At 36.4% G+C, this 14418-nt stretch overlaps 1 protein-coding gene and 1 pseudogene across 3 annotated transcripts in view; one reads left to right on the top strand and one right to left on the bottom strand.

Annotated features, from left to right (window-relative positions):
• VPS13B (vacuolar protein sorting 13 homolog B) overlaps positions 1-14418 on the bottom strand; it is a 777819-nt gene that overhangs the window by 134284 nt on the left and 629117 nt on the right. The window lies entirely within an intron of this gene.
• LOC105887842 lies at positions 10750-11649 on the top strand (annotated as a pseudogene).

Consider the following 14418-nt stretch of genomic DNA (forward strand, 5'->3'; position numbering starts at 1 on the left):
CTCACCATCCTTAATCATCAGAGAAATGCAAATCAAAACTACTTTGAGATACCACCTAACTCCAGTAAGATTAGCCCATATCACAAAATCCGAAAACCAGAGATGTTGGCGTGGATGTGGAGAAAAGGGAACACTTCTACACTGCTGGTGGCAATGCAAATTAATTCATTCCTTTTGGAGAGACATCTGAAGAACAATTAGAGAACGAAAAATAGACCTGCCATTTGATCCTGCAATTCCTTTATTAGGTATATATCCAGAAGACCAAAAATCAAATTACAACAAAGAAATTTGTATCAGAATGTTTACTGCAGCCCAATTCATAATTGCTAGGTCATGGAAGAAGCCCAAGTGCCCATCAACCCACAAATGGATCAATAAATTGTGGTATATATACACGATGGAATATTATGTAGCCCTAAATTAGAAAGATGGAGACTTTACGTCCTTCATATTTACATGGATGGAGCTGGAAAATGTTCTTAGCAAAGTAACTCAAGAATGGAAGAAAAAGTATCTAATGTACACAGCCCTATTCTGAAACTAATTAATAGCTTTCATAAGAATGTTATAACCTAATTATAGCCTTAGAATATGGGGAGGGGGGAGGCAGAGGAAAGGGGAGGGGGGTCAATGGGTGGAGGGAGGGTGATTGGTGGGGTCATCTCTACAGTTTATCTTACAAGGGTATAAGTGAATCTTTCTAAACAGTTTGATGAGAGTATTTCAAATTGTATATGAAAACACCACACTGTACTTCGTTATTGCATTAATGTACACAGCTATGATTTAATAAAAAAAAAAGTACTTGAAAAATTGCTTGATAGACAGGTTCTTTAACCTACTACCAGGTAACAGGAATCAGAGTAGTAATCTGATTATTTTATTGATCTGTGTTTATTATATTATTATGATGACATCTATGAAGGTTATTATATATTCAATAGTAAAATAAGTGGTAAAGATTTTCAACATGGTGTATAAATTTTAAACAGATCAAAATATTGCTTGGAAAAAAAATGTAGGGTTGTGTATATAAAAGCAGTGAGACCTGAAAAGGATGATTCTTCAAGACCATTTTTTGTTTTTGAATTTATAACTGTATAACTATTGCATAACTATGATACAAAAATTGTAGCATAACTATGCTACAAAAACAGTAGCTTATGTCAAAGTTTAGCTCTAAATTACCTACTCTGCCTAAAGGGCTTAATTACAACTTGAACTTCAACTTAGAAATGTAAACAATGTAACCTAAATATTTGTACCCTCATGTCAATCTGAAATAAATTGGTTATTTTTCTGTGTTTAAGTGTATAGCTTTATGTACATCTTAATTTTCTTAAGGTGTTCAAAAGAGTGATTTAAACAAGAGTAAAAAATTCAGTAACTGAGTACTCGTCTTTTCTTTTTTTTTTCTTTTTGGAGACAGAGTCTCACTTTGGCACCCTCGGTAGATTGCCGTGGCATCACAGCTCACATCAACCTCCAGCTCTTGGGCTTAGGTGATTCTCTTGCTTCAGCCTCCCAAGTAGCTGGGACTACAGGCACCCACCACAATGCCCGGCTATTTTTTTGTTTCAGTTTCACGGGGGCTGGGTTCCAACCCACTGCCCTTGGTATGTGGGGCCAGCGCCCTACTCACTGAGCCACAGGCGCTGCCCCTGAGAACTCATCTTTGTAGATAATTTTTTTTAATGAAATAGGAAGGAACTTTGAAAGGTATATATAAAGATATACCATGATTTAGCTACTGGTCAATGTCTGGAATTCAGAGTTGAAATGACCTTTCTTCATGGAGAATTAAAAAAAAAAAAGTCAGGATAAAGAGTAAAAAAATACAGGTACAATTAATGAAACCACTGTTTATTTTTGAGGAATGGTTTAAAGTTGACTTAGAATGTATTTCTCCAAGCTGAATATTTTTCAATCAACAAATACAACACATAACTGCGAATGTAGTTTATGTATGTTTCAAGATCACTATGATGAAGCTTGAGACCTATGTTAACAGAGTTGGTTGTGGTAATAATGAGTCCTTTGAAACTTTTGCTAAGATTTGTAACACTAAAGAACAACCACAAAATTCATCTCTCTTCTCTGAAAATGTCCTTTTTCTGAATATTTTCTTGTGATAGTTAAGAGGCTATCTCCTGTACTATGCTGTTGGACAATTTCAGTCCAATGTATGAGACAAGAGAACTGTTAACAAGAAAACACACTTATCAAAATTCCTTCTAATGGTAGCCTAAAACATGATTTAGATGTTTTGGCAACATTCTGAGTATCCTTTTTCAATGACTCACTACTTTGTGGCTGATAAAGCAGTGAAAAAAATGGCTGCTATCTGAAGTTATTTATGTAAGTGTAGGCTTTAAAGACAGCATGACACAAGATACAGAAAATGGAGACAAGCTTTTAGTGTAGATCAATCTTATAAAATGCAAGAGGATCTTTCCATTAACTGATAATATATGTAATGAGATAGAATACTATTTTATAATATAATTTTAATATTATAAACTTAATAAAAATACAGAGTAAAATATAGAAGTTGGTTGGGTCAAAGAGGTGATTTCAAAAAACCGTGTTTAGGGGAGGGAGGCCATTGCTTTGGGAACATATCTGCGAACTAGAAAAATCTGAAAAACATTAATAATATCCAGAAAGTCCATAGCTTAAGAAGGACATACCCAAATGATACCCTGAAGTATTTAGAATTCAATAGGGCATTTTTTCATGAATTGATACATATATACATATGTACACACACACATATCTCCATCCCTATGCTTAAGAATGCAGGTTCTATAATTGGAATGTATGACAGAATCTTGGCTTTGGTTTACCAATGGTACACCCTTGGGAAAATTATTTAACTTCTCTGAGACTTTCTCATCTGTAAAATAAGAATGGTAACAGTTTTTTTTAAAATAAGACGATAAGCTTTTGTAGCACAAAGACTAAGTGAGGTAATTGGAAAACAATAGAAAGAAACAAACAAACAAAAAAGAAAAGTAAAAAATTAGCACTTCCAGTCCAGAACCCTTAGAATCTTTCTCTAAGTTTGTTTTTTGTCCTCAGCATACTATCACTTTGTCAAGTTACAATACAATTGCACATGGATACAACCCAAATTCTCATTTAGGCCTTATTATCTCCTCATTTTCTCTACTACTATTATTATTTTTTACGCAGTTTTTGGCTGGGGCTGTGTTTGAACCTGCCACCTCTGGAATAGGGGGCCGGTGCCCTACTCCTTTGAGCCTCAGGCACCGCCCCCTGATTTTCTCTATTTTATTAAACTGATACCTTATTCTAATTTCTCCTGTCTCTAAAGAGAATCTTATCACTCAACTCTCTACTTATAAGTCCTTTTATTAACAACTCCCTCCATGTCCTAGAATCAAGTGTAAACTAAATTCATAACTTCTAGTTCCTATCTTCTTTCCTCTATTCTTCTATCCCTTCCACAAATACTGAGCAACTATTATGTTCTAGACTCCAGATAACAGGGAAATATTGGTAACACAAGATACAGCCTCTATTCTCATGGAACTTACATTCTACTGAAGATGTCCAAAAATTAAAGCAGCCCATCATGATCCTGGCATACAATGCAAGAAGGAGATGGGCTATTTTAAGGGACAGGCTCTACTATGGTGCCCTAGAAACTAATATTGTCCTCTTCAAGTCAACAGTGATCTCAAAGTTGTCAAATTTACAGCTTTCTGTCTTTTTTCCCCCACTCCACAATGTACTCTGCTTTTCATGGCTTCTTGTTCTCCAAACTTCACTATGGTTGGGCTTGCCTGATACTATACAAGGTGTCCCAAAAGTTACCCCTTAAGTTGTCATATATATGGAAAACTATAGATAAATGTGGCTTTATTTATAAAATATTCATTACAAAATTTTATAAAGAAGTGGTCAACATGCAGAGAATATTTTGTAAATATTTTGTAAAATTTTATAATAAACACTTTGTAAATAAAAGTACATTTAGCTACAATTTTTCATTTTCCCAATGTGTGACTCTAGGGATGACTTCTGGGAAACTCTGTAGTCTCCTAGGCCTTCCTCTTTGACTAGTCCTTTCTTGATCCTTGTCTTAATTTCTAAGAGCTTCCATGACAACTTGCCACACACTTAAAGGCTAAGAAAAATGAAATTTATTCTCTCACAGTTGTGGAGGCTAGAAGTCCGAAATTAAGAGGTCATCAGGGCCAGGGCTCTCCGAGGGCTCTGGAGAAGAATCCTTTTTTGCCTCTTCCTAGCTTCTGCTAGCTCTCAGCAATCTTCGGTTTTCCTTGGCTTGCAGATGTACCATTGCAAACTCTGCCTTTGTTTGTACATGGTCTTTTCCCTTGTGGATCTGTGTCTCTGTCCAAATTTCCTTTGTCTTACAAGGACACAAGTCATTACAGCCCATGCTAATCCAGCATGACCTCCTCATACCTTAATACATCTACAAAGACCCTATTTCCAAATAAAGTCACATTCTGAGGTCGTACATGGAAATGAACTGGGGGAGCATATTATTCAACTCATCACAATTCTTTCTCAACTATTTATTTACTAGGTGTAGTGAGCTTTCTCATGGTTCTATCCTCAGTTCTCTTATCTCTAAACTCTTCCCTTTCTGAGTGTGACTTCTCTTTATTTTACTTTCATGGCTTCAATTTTTACTTCTATGAGGATGACTCCCAAAACTATTTATTAAATAACCCTGTTCTTCTGTGAATTGTCAGCCCACATTTCCAAGTTTGTGGCAGGCATTTGACTGTGATGATTCCTCCAAAACCTTAAATTATAAGTGTTCAGTGCAGAACTTATTATCTCATCCACACTGGATGGTCTCATTTTCCTCTGACATTTCTAATCTTCAAAAATGGTGGCACATCCATCTAGCCACCTAGAACAGACCCACAGAGTCATCTTTAATTTTCCCCTTCCATCACTGTCCATGTCCAGGCATTAAAATATTTTTATTCTTCCTTCAGATCTCTCTCTCTTACATTCATTTACTCTTTCCCATTCTAGTTGTCATTGTTATTATTTCTAAGTAATTAATATGTGCTCCAAACAGTCTACATGCATCCAATCTATAGTACCCTCTAATTCATCCTTTCCTTTGTAATTGGCCATGGTCATTGCTGAGCTCAATAACCTTAATGATTCCCCTTTCAGAATAAAGTGGTTATGGAATAAAGCCCCAAATGTCTCAGCACAGCATTTAAAACCCTCCACTAGCTTATTTTAAGCCTACTTTTCACACTCATCTCCTACTATTATATATTAACTTCCTTCTCTGAACTTTAATTATAACACTTATTGTATTCTGCTTGGTAATAGCTGCCAATATACTTGTTTCATGAAGCTTAGATTGGAAGCTTTTCAGGATATGTAAGGGCTACCCTATAAATATTATTAATCCTTACCATCACCTTTTGGTCTTCCCCTTAAGCATGTAGGAGAGAACAGAGTCTAAGTAGATAAAGCTTCAAAAAGTACAAATATGTCCATCAACTGAAGAATGCATAAGTAAAATCTGGTACATAAAGGAATATTATTTGGCAAGAAAAAAATGAAATACATGATGTAACATGAAGTGTGAAAACATTGTGTTAAATGATTAACATGGTTAAGCTAAATGAGAAAAACCAGTCACAAAAGACCACATTTATATAATTATTTTTATATGAAATGTCTAGCCCTGGCAGATATAGAGAGACAGAAAGTAGATTAGTGGTTCCTTAGGGCTGGGAGACAGGCAGAATGGACAGTGGTAGCTAAGGGGTCCTAGATTTCTTTTTGAAGTAATAACAATGTTCTAAAACAGATTCTTGTGATGACTGAAAAACTCCATGAATATACTAAAAAACATTGAATTGGTTATTATTACTTTATTTTATTTTAGAGACAGAGTCTCACTTTATCGCCCTTGGTAGTGTTGTGGCAGCTCAGCTCACAGGAACTCTAACTCCTGGGCTTAGGCAATTCTCTTGCCTCAGCCTCCCAAGTTGCTCGGACTACAGGTGCCTGCCAGAATGCCCGGCTACTTTTTTGTTGCAGTTTGACCAGGGCGGGATTCGAACTTGCCACCCTCAGTATGTGGGGCTGGTGCCCTACCCACTGAGCCACAGGTGCCACCTGAATTGTACCCTTTAAATGAATGAATTGTATGGTATGTGAATTGTGTCTCAACAATGCTACTAAAAAAAGTGCAAATAGCATAAAAGAAGTAAGATCCTTAATTTTGATGTTGCATTTGAGAATGCTGCTGCAAAATATGTAAAGTAATAAAGTTTGATTTTTTTCTTTTTTTAAGAGATAGGGTCTCACTATGTTTCCCAGGCTGAACTTGAACTCTTGGGCTCAAGTGATCCTCCTGTCTCAGTCTCCCAAGTGGCTGGGATTACAGGCATGCATCACCACATTAGTTTGTTTTTTTTTTTAAATTAGGAGTTGAATAAAAAAAATTCGAAGGGATGAATATTTGAAAATACATGACCAAAAATAATTTTTTTCAGGCTAATATCTTTTTGAGAAGGATAAAAAATTTATAGTTTGCAATCAAATCACAACTTTCCTCTAACATTTAAAACCAAAGGCAGCTAGTACAACCTCTATAGAAAGTATCAATAGTACACAGTATAGAGATGCCTCAAAAAGCTAAAAGTAGACCTATCATTTGACCTAGAAATCCCACTACTAGGTATTTACTCAAAGGAGAAAAAGACATTTTATAAAAGACATTTGTACTCAAATATTTATAGCAGTACAAGTCACAATTACAAAGATGTGGGAACAACCCAAGTGTCCATCAATATGTAAGTGGATTAATAAAATGTTGTATATGTATACTGTGGAGTATACTCAACCATAAAAAATGGAACACTAGTATCTTTTATAATAGCCTGGATGGAACTGGAGACTATTCTTCTAAGTGAAGTATCAAGAATGGAAAAAAAAGTCCACCACATGTACTTGATACTAACTTGAACTAATAGATCTACACTTATGTGCCTATACAGAAGTAGAACTCCGCGGGAATCAAGTACGTGGGTTAATTCATACCTAACAGGTACAATGTACACATTCTGAGTAAAGGGTACACTTATAACTTTGACCTGAAATGTACAAAAGCAAATTCTGTAACCAAGACCTGTGCACTTCTATAATATTCTGAAATAGAAAATAAATAAAATAAAATAAAATAAAATCTAGGATAGAACAAGAGGCAAATTGGCACCTGGAGACAGTAAGCCTTTGGTGATGTATAATAATCGCTAAGACTTATTCAGCACTTACTATATGTTAGACACTATTTCAAGTGCTTTCTACATCTAGTAATAATTTATTCCTACCGATAATTGAGGTATGAGCTATTATTATTCCCAATTTGCAGAAGAGAAAGTTAAAATACAGAGAAATTACATAACTTGCTCAAGGTTACTAGCTGACCTTGGATTTGGACTCAGAGACTTTATCCCCGGAATCTGTGCTCTTAACAGCTAGGCCTTGTTTGCCTTTCTGTGCTTGCCTCTTTTTATTGCTCTCTTCAACAATGTAGCATTCAAGAAATAATCTATACTTAATAAATAACGGTTTTTATTGTGAATATCATAGGGGGAAATTCTATTTGCCAGAGAGCTATTCATAAAAAATGCTCATAGATCATCAATTCATATTTACTACCCTGTCATTCTTTTATATCCCAAACATTTTTATTACTGAGCAGTAAACATCAAACACGCTCTGATTGCTAAGCATAGCTCTTCATTTCCAGAAAGAAATTTCCCATCCCTTTAAATGCTAGAGTATTTAATAGGAAAAGAGAAATAGGCAAATAAAATTTCTACCACCAAATAAAGTGACAGTACAAAAGTGACTTCAGTATTCTTCCAGTTTGCGAATGTTTTCCATTTACTTTAAAAGCACATCTTACTGACAGATTCTTTCCCCACCTCTTGCTTTTTGAAGGGCAAGGAATGCTAGCATTTCAAACTATTATTTTTTTCATTTCAAAATCTTATTTGCTTAAGTGTTCTCTACAGATTCTGCCTCAAGCAGATCTTTCATTAATGAGATTGGAAAAGAGTTTTGTCACTACACCACAGGCTAAGTGAATCTCATAGTCAGGCAAGAGAAGAGGGTTATGGGCACAGCAGACCATGGACAGTGGTCAGTCTTAAGCCAGAAGGGATTACTGTTGTCTTCTAATATCTCTTCTTTCTTCCTTCCTCAGCAAACAAGTCCCAATTTCCTTTTAAAGGAGGTGTGACCATGTGACATGATTCTGGACTCTGGAATGCTGGATATTTCAAAAATATTGACAAAGGAGGGTGGTATGCTCTTTTTTGGTTCTTTCCTCTTCCTGTGGTTGCAGTAGGGGACCTGTGCAGCGTTCAGTGAAAACCAAGTGCTGGGGAGCAGGTAGCAGGAAGATGCCTGGGTCCTGGTGACTATGCACAGACACAGTCTCAGATCACCCACCTTCAGACTATTCCCATGTATGAGAGGAAATAAACTTCTATTTTGCTTAAGCTACTGGTATTTTGTCTTTTCTGTCTCTCATATCCATATCTAATCCTAGTTGATACTGAGCTAAAAAGCCCCAGCAGCTTTTTGTGTTCTTATGATTCCTCACCAAAGACTCAGACATAGTTTATATGGGTCAATAAACTTCTGAAATCATATGTTAAATGTCACATGTATTCATCTCCTTTTCAGGCAGAAGAGATCCATTTAACTTTTAAGATCTTCAGATGTGACACAGGGTAGATTTCTTGGTGGGTTTCTAAAAAGTTCATAATGGCCCCCAATTCATAGCCATGCAGTAAAATGTGAGCCCCTTCAGGGCATAGTTGACTGGGCCAAGAGCACTGATACCAAATGGGATCACTTAGGAATGTGGATTTGGAACAGAGGCTGGACTTGTAAAGGTAACTTTGGGATCTCTGGGAGCTATGGGGAAACTACAAGACAGCCTAGGAAGTGGAGGATAAAAGCTAGTCTCTTGAAAGGAAAGAATAAAACAAATACATATGGGGAAAGCAGCAGAGAAAAGGGATAGTAGTGAATACTCCCTGGGGTTCCTATCATTCGATCCTGCCCCAGTCCTACCAGATGCCTGTAGAGCTGCATTGTGCTCTTGGCATCTCAGACTTCTGCTGTATCTTGATATTTAACCCCTCTCTATTTTTGCTTAAGCTAGCTTCAGTAGGGTGTCTGCTACCTGCAACCTGGAGAACTGTGGCTGGCACACTACCACAGAGGCCACTGACTGTGCAGCTGTCACTCTCAGTGAAGGCATTCCATTTGTCAATCACACGCAGAGCCAACATTTCTAACAGTTATCATGACATTAATAGACTATAAACACAAAAACATCCTTCTTAGAAAACAGGGATTTCCTGGCCCAACACAGTAGAATGTAGGAGCTTTGATCAATTGATAGGATGATGATGATGATGATGGTAACAGCTACCATGTATTGAGCATCATAATAATTTATTAAGTCTTTAACTATGTAAGGCATGATGCTAGATGCTTTATACATGTTATCCTTATTCCTCATAACTGGAGGTAGAAGTTTGAAAAGATTTATGACATAATGAACAACAGAGATGTCATTTGGGAAAGGCTAGCCTGCTGGGCCTGCTAGGAAGGCAGGTAGCCACAAGAGGGCATTTAATGTGATGGATTCACCACAATTCAAATCTGGCTGTTGGTCCTGTAGTTTCAGAAATTTCAGTGGTGTACTGGCCCTGACTAGACTTAGGAATGCTGACTCATGCTAACAAAGTTCACTAGAGAGACTGATATATAAACCAGTTGCCAAGTTATTAATTTACCATGAGATATGTAACTGCCAAGTAACCTGGACATTGATGCTGGCTGGACAAGTGTATGAAACTCTCTCTGTAGACAGACTGCGTTGGGAGCCAAATTATTCGAATGTTGTTCAGGTGGCTACATGATTTGAATGTTAGACACAGAGCTTTGACAGCTGTTACATTCATCTCCATAAAGGGGATTTAGCTACCAGGTGAACCATACACTTGGGCACCATTTCTCTGGTGCTGGCAGGAAAGCCTCAGCCAACAAATGCTTCCCTGACCTTCCTTGATCCCAGAGCTGACTGACTAGTCCTTCTTCTGAAGGTAACATTCTTTCTTTAGGTATCCTAATGCCCAATCCATCTTGTGTGCTTGGGAGTTCTTTTATCGATTTAAAGTTACTTTTCATACTTTAAATCTGATTCATTATTTCATGATTTAACAGTTTAAAGTAAAAGGATAATTTTATTTTCCTTCTTTCCACATTTCTCAGTGGGGTGGCTTACTATTATCTTAGTATATTGTCTATGACAAGATTGCTACCCTAACTTTTTATATACATGGGAAATAATATAAATTTTAGAGTAACCAGGGATAAAACTTCTGGCTCTCTACTTAAAAGTTTCATGATTCAAGGCCAGTTAATTAACTATTTTTGGCTTTTGGCTATTAATTCAACCCATGAATTTTTGGGGATATTCATATCATAGCATTTTAATTTCTAAGTATGCAATTTGTTTTATTCAAAATTCTTCCAAAGTAGTTTCACTTTGATTCTTATAATCATATTAGTGTTACTTTACAAACTAACTTCTTTGTCTTTTGAATTGGATGAATCAAGGCACAAGTGCAATGACTTCTTTGGCTAACTGTTCTCCTCCATCAGAAATAAAAAATCATCTCTTTCCCATCTTGCAAGATGGTGGGTGAAAAAGTTGAGAAGCCAGTTTCTAAAGAGAAGAAACTGGTTTTTAAAGAGAAGAAATCTGTTAATAAAAAGAAGAAGCCTAAGGCCAAGAAGGGGATGCCCCACTGCAGCCGAAATCCTGTTCTGGTCAGAGGAATAGGCAGATATTCCCGATCCACCATGTATTCCAGAAAGGCGATGTATAAGGGGAAATACACGGCAGCTAAATCCAAGATGGAAAAGAAGATGAAGGCGAAGGTCCTTGTCACTTTTACAAAACCAGTTGGTGGGGACAAGAATGGTGGTACTCGGGTGGTTAAACTTCGCAAAATGCCTAGATACTATCCCACCGAAGATGTGCCTCAAAAGCTATTGAGCCATGGCAAAAAACCATTTAGTCAGCATGTGAGAAAACTGCGATCTAGTATCGCACCTGGGACCATTCTAATTATCCTCACTAGGTGCTACAGAGGCAAGAACGTGGTTTTCCTAAAGCAACTGGGCGGTGGCTTGCTACTTGTGACTGGAACTCTGTCCCTCAATGGAGTTCCTTTACGAAGGGCACACCAGAAATTTGTCATCGCCACCACCACAAAAATTGACATCAGTAATGTTAAAATCCTGAAGCATCTTACTGATGCTTATTTCAAGAAGAAGAAGCTCCGGAAGCCCAGACACCAAGAAGGTGAGATCTTCACCACAGAAAAAGAGAAATACGAGATAACAGAACAGTGCAAGGTTGATCAAAAAGCTGTGGACTTGCAAATTTTTTCGAAAATCAAGGCTATTCCTCAGCTCCAAGGCTACCTGCGATCCGTGTTTGCTCTGACAAATGGAGCTTACCCTCATAAAATGGTGTTTTAAATTTCTTAAAAAGAACCTAATTAAATGGCTAATAGATAAAAAAAAAAAAAGAAATAAAAAAATGACACAGCTTGCTTTTGTTTTTTCTCTTCCTGTTGCTTTGTAAAGATATCTTTTAAGGATTCTAGTTGTGATTTTTTTCCACACAAGAATTCTGCACTAAATTCTGAAACTTTTACCATAGGAGGATTCATCTAATTTGGGAAATTCTGATACTTGAAGGGTAAACTGAATTAACTGGAAAAAAAAAAGAATAAATTTGTTACCAAAACTGAATAATTTGATAACATTTTCCTGATGAAAAAGGCATTTTCAAGCTTCAGAATTTATTTTTGTTCCCTCATTATAGTATTCTTTTATTTTCATTTATATGCTGCATAAAACTTTTAGATATCTTCATTTGGTATGTTACAATAGGCTAAACTAAAGGCTATCTTTCCCCAAGAGGAAACATGAACAATACCATGGCAGATCTACACAGCCATTAACATATCCATTATCAATTCTACTACAAAGGACTAATTGAATATTTATAAGCTGGGAACATGGGATTTTCAAAATGGAATCCTCAACAGGCAGTGGACAAAGTAGGACTGAGAGAAAGGAAAACTTAGTGTCAGCTACAATGCCAGAAATTTCTTATATTTAGACTTACATTAACCACACAATACTACTTCTACATTGGTAACATTACTTTACCACTTAGATGCTAATTACCACATTAGATGCTAATCTTATTGACATCTAAATATATAACTTAAAATTTAACATGATAAAATTATAAAGTAACCTTAGTTTTTTTATTCAGAACCTATTAGTTTGATGTAATATTATAGACATGTTTTCTATATTTTTCATTATTATAATTGTAAAGTAAATTCCACAAAGTGATTTGGAGGATTTTTAAAATAAATTTCATTAACCATCATGGAATGATAGAATATAAACAGACAAATCTGAGTGTTTTGTATTATAACTCAACTCCATAAGGTCAATTTTTCATATGAACTAAATAGTCCTGAAGGAAAAACTCATCCAAATTCAATTCTGTTTTCAGGACTAAAGCCAAGAAGATTAATCTATTTTTGTATTTATGAACTAGCCTCTGTTTGAGGGGGCAAGTGGACTTGGCAGAATGTTCAATGATCTCATCAAGAGGCTGAGTAATGTAATGACATTAGATAGTGTGTTTACAGCAGATAATATCACTGAAGAATAACACAATACATCCTGATATATAGTTCAGGGTGGAAAACCAAATCACATTCGTTAGCCCCATGAAATAGTCATAAATAATGTAATAATTTTGAATAATGTAAGATAGGAACATGGAAATTCATACATTCATTCATCCACTTAATACATTTATTGAATATCTCTACTAATGAATATAATCTCTACTATACGGGACATAATAACAAATTAGATACAATCCCTTCCTTTAGAGACATACAATCTAGGAGGGAGACAAGATATGCACACGTAAGTTCAGTTGTGAGGAATAAGGTGAAAAATAGCACAAAAATGATATAATGAAGTGCTATAGGATTACAGGAGAGGATGATATCATACTTGAACATGATTTCCAGGAAAAGCTTCATGGAATTTATGGCATTATAGCTGTTCTGGGAGTGTGGGTAGGACTTCAAACGGCACAGATGGGAGGGATTCAAACAAAGAGGAAGTGGGATGTTATATGTTGGTTTGGGGAATATCAAATAGGCCAGTTTGTTTGACTAGAGAACAGATTGCATCTAGAGACTGCAAGGCAAAGCTGTGTGTGGCAATGAGGTTATGCAGGGCCTACTAGGTCAGTCTAGCAGGGTAAAAGAGCTACGAAACGTTTCCTTTGGAGAATTATTCAGTTGACCTGTTCCTTCAAGAACTCAGTAGGTTTTGGAAGAAAGAGAGAGTAAAGGCTGGAATTCCATTTAGAAGTCTCTTTTAGTGGCCAAGCATTTGTGTGTGAAGGAGGAATGGAGAGAAGGAAATCAATATTTATAAATATGTGTAAATAATTTAAGTATATTACCGATAATATCCCACAACAACTGTGAGAGGTAAATAACATCAACTCCAATGTTCAGGTGGGGAAACTGAAGCTCAAAGAGATCAGTAGTTTGCCTAAGGTCACTGAGTTAGTTAAAAAAGGGCCAAGAATTGAGAGACTTCAAAGCCCATATTATCTGCACTGTACCAGGTTGACAAAAAGCCTTCCTTTTACTTATTATTCTTATTATTTTTAAAGGGCCTTCCTTTTATGAACTCCCTGTCACAGCTATATAGTATTTTAGCTGTGACTCTTACACATCCAGAGATGATCACATATAGTAGGAAAATGATTCTGACAGTAGACAGGTCCTCCTTGAAAGCCAAAATTAGGGAGTCTCTTCTACCCTAAACAACTATAGAAATATTCCCACTAGAATGAGCTTCTACTAAGTGGAAAGTATCTTATCTGGATTCCCTGGATCAAGTCCAGGGTCTGTCACTATAGGTGCTCAGGGAAAAAACCAAAACGAAACTGTGATTCATGCTGCATATTTTCTGTTCTTAACAGAAGCTCCAAGGAAATAAAATAATTTGCATGGTCATAAGATCACAATTCAGAGTATTGTTTCCACTGATAAGACCTACCCCAACTCCAAGCCCTGGAATAAATTCTACTCCTTGTTAAGAGAACATGATGATTGACCTAAGAGCTCAGCAGGATGGCATCAGTCAGCCTTGCTGCCACTCCTGCTCTGTTTCCCTATCTAAGTTACAGATTTCAAGTGTTCCTTCTCACCACTAGGATCTAGC

Source organism: Otolemur garnettii, unplaced genomic scaffold, assembly GCF_000181295.1.
Source record: "Otolemur garnettii isolate 467f Iridium unplaced genomic scaffold, OtoGar3 scaffold00004, whole genome shotgun sequence".
Lineage (NCBI taxonomy): Eukaryota > Metazoa > Chordata > Mammalia > Primates > Galagidae > Otolemur > Otolemur garnettii.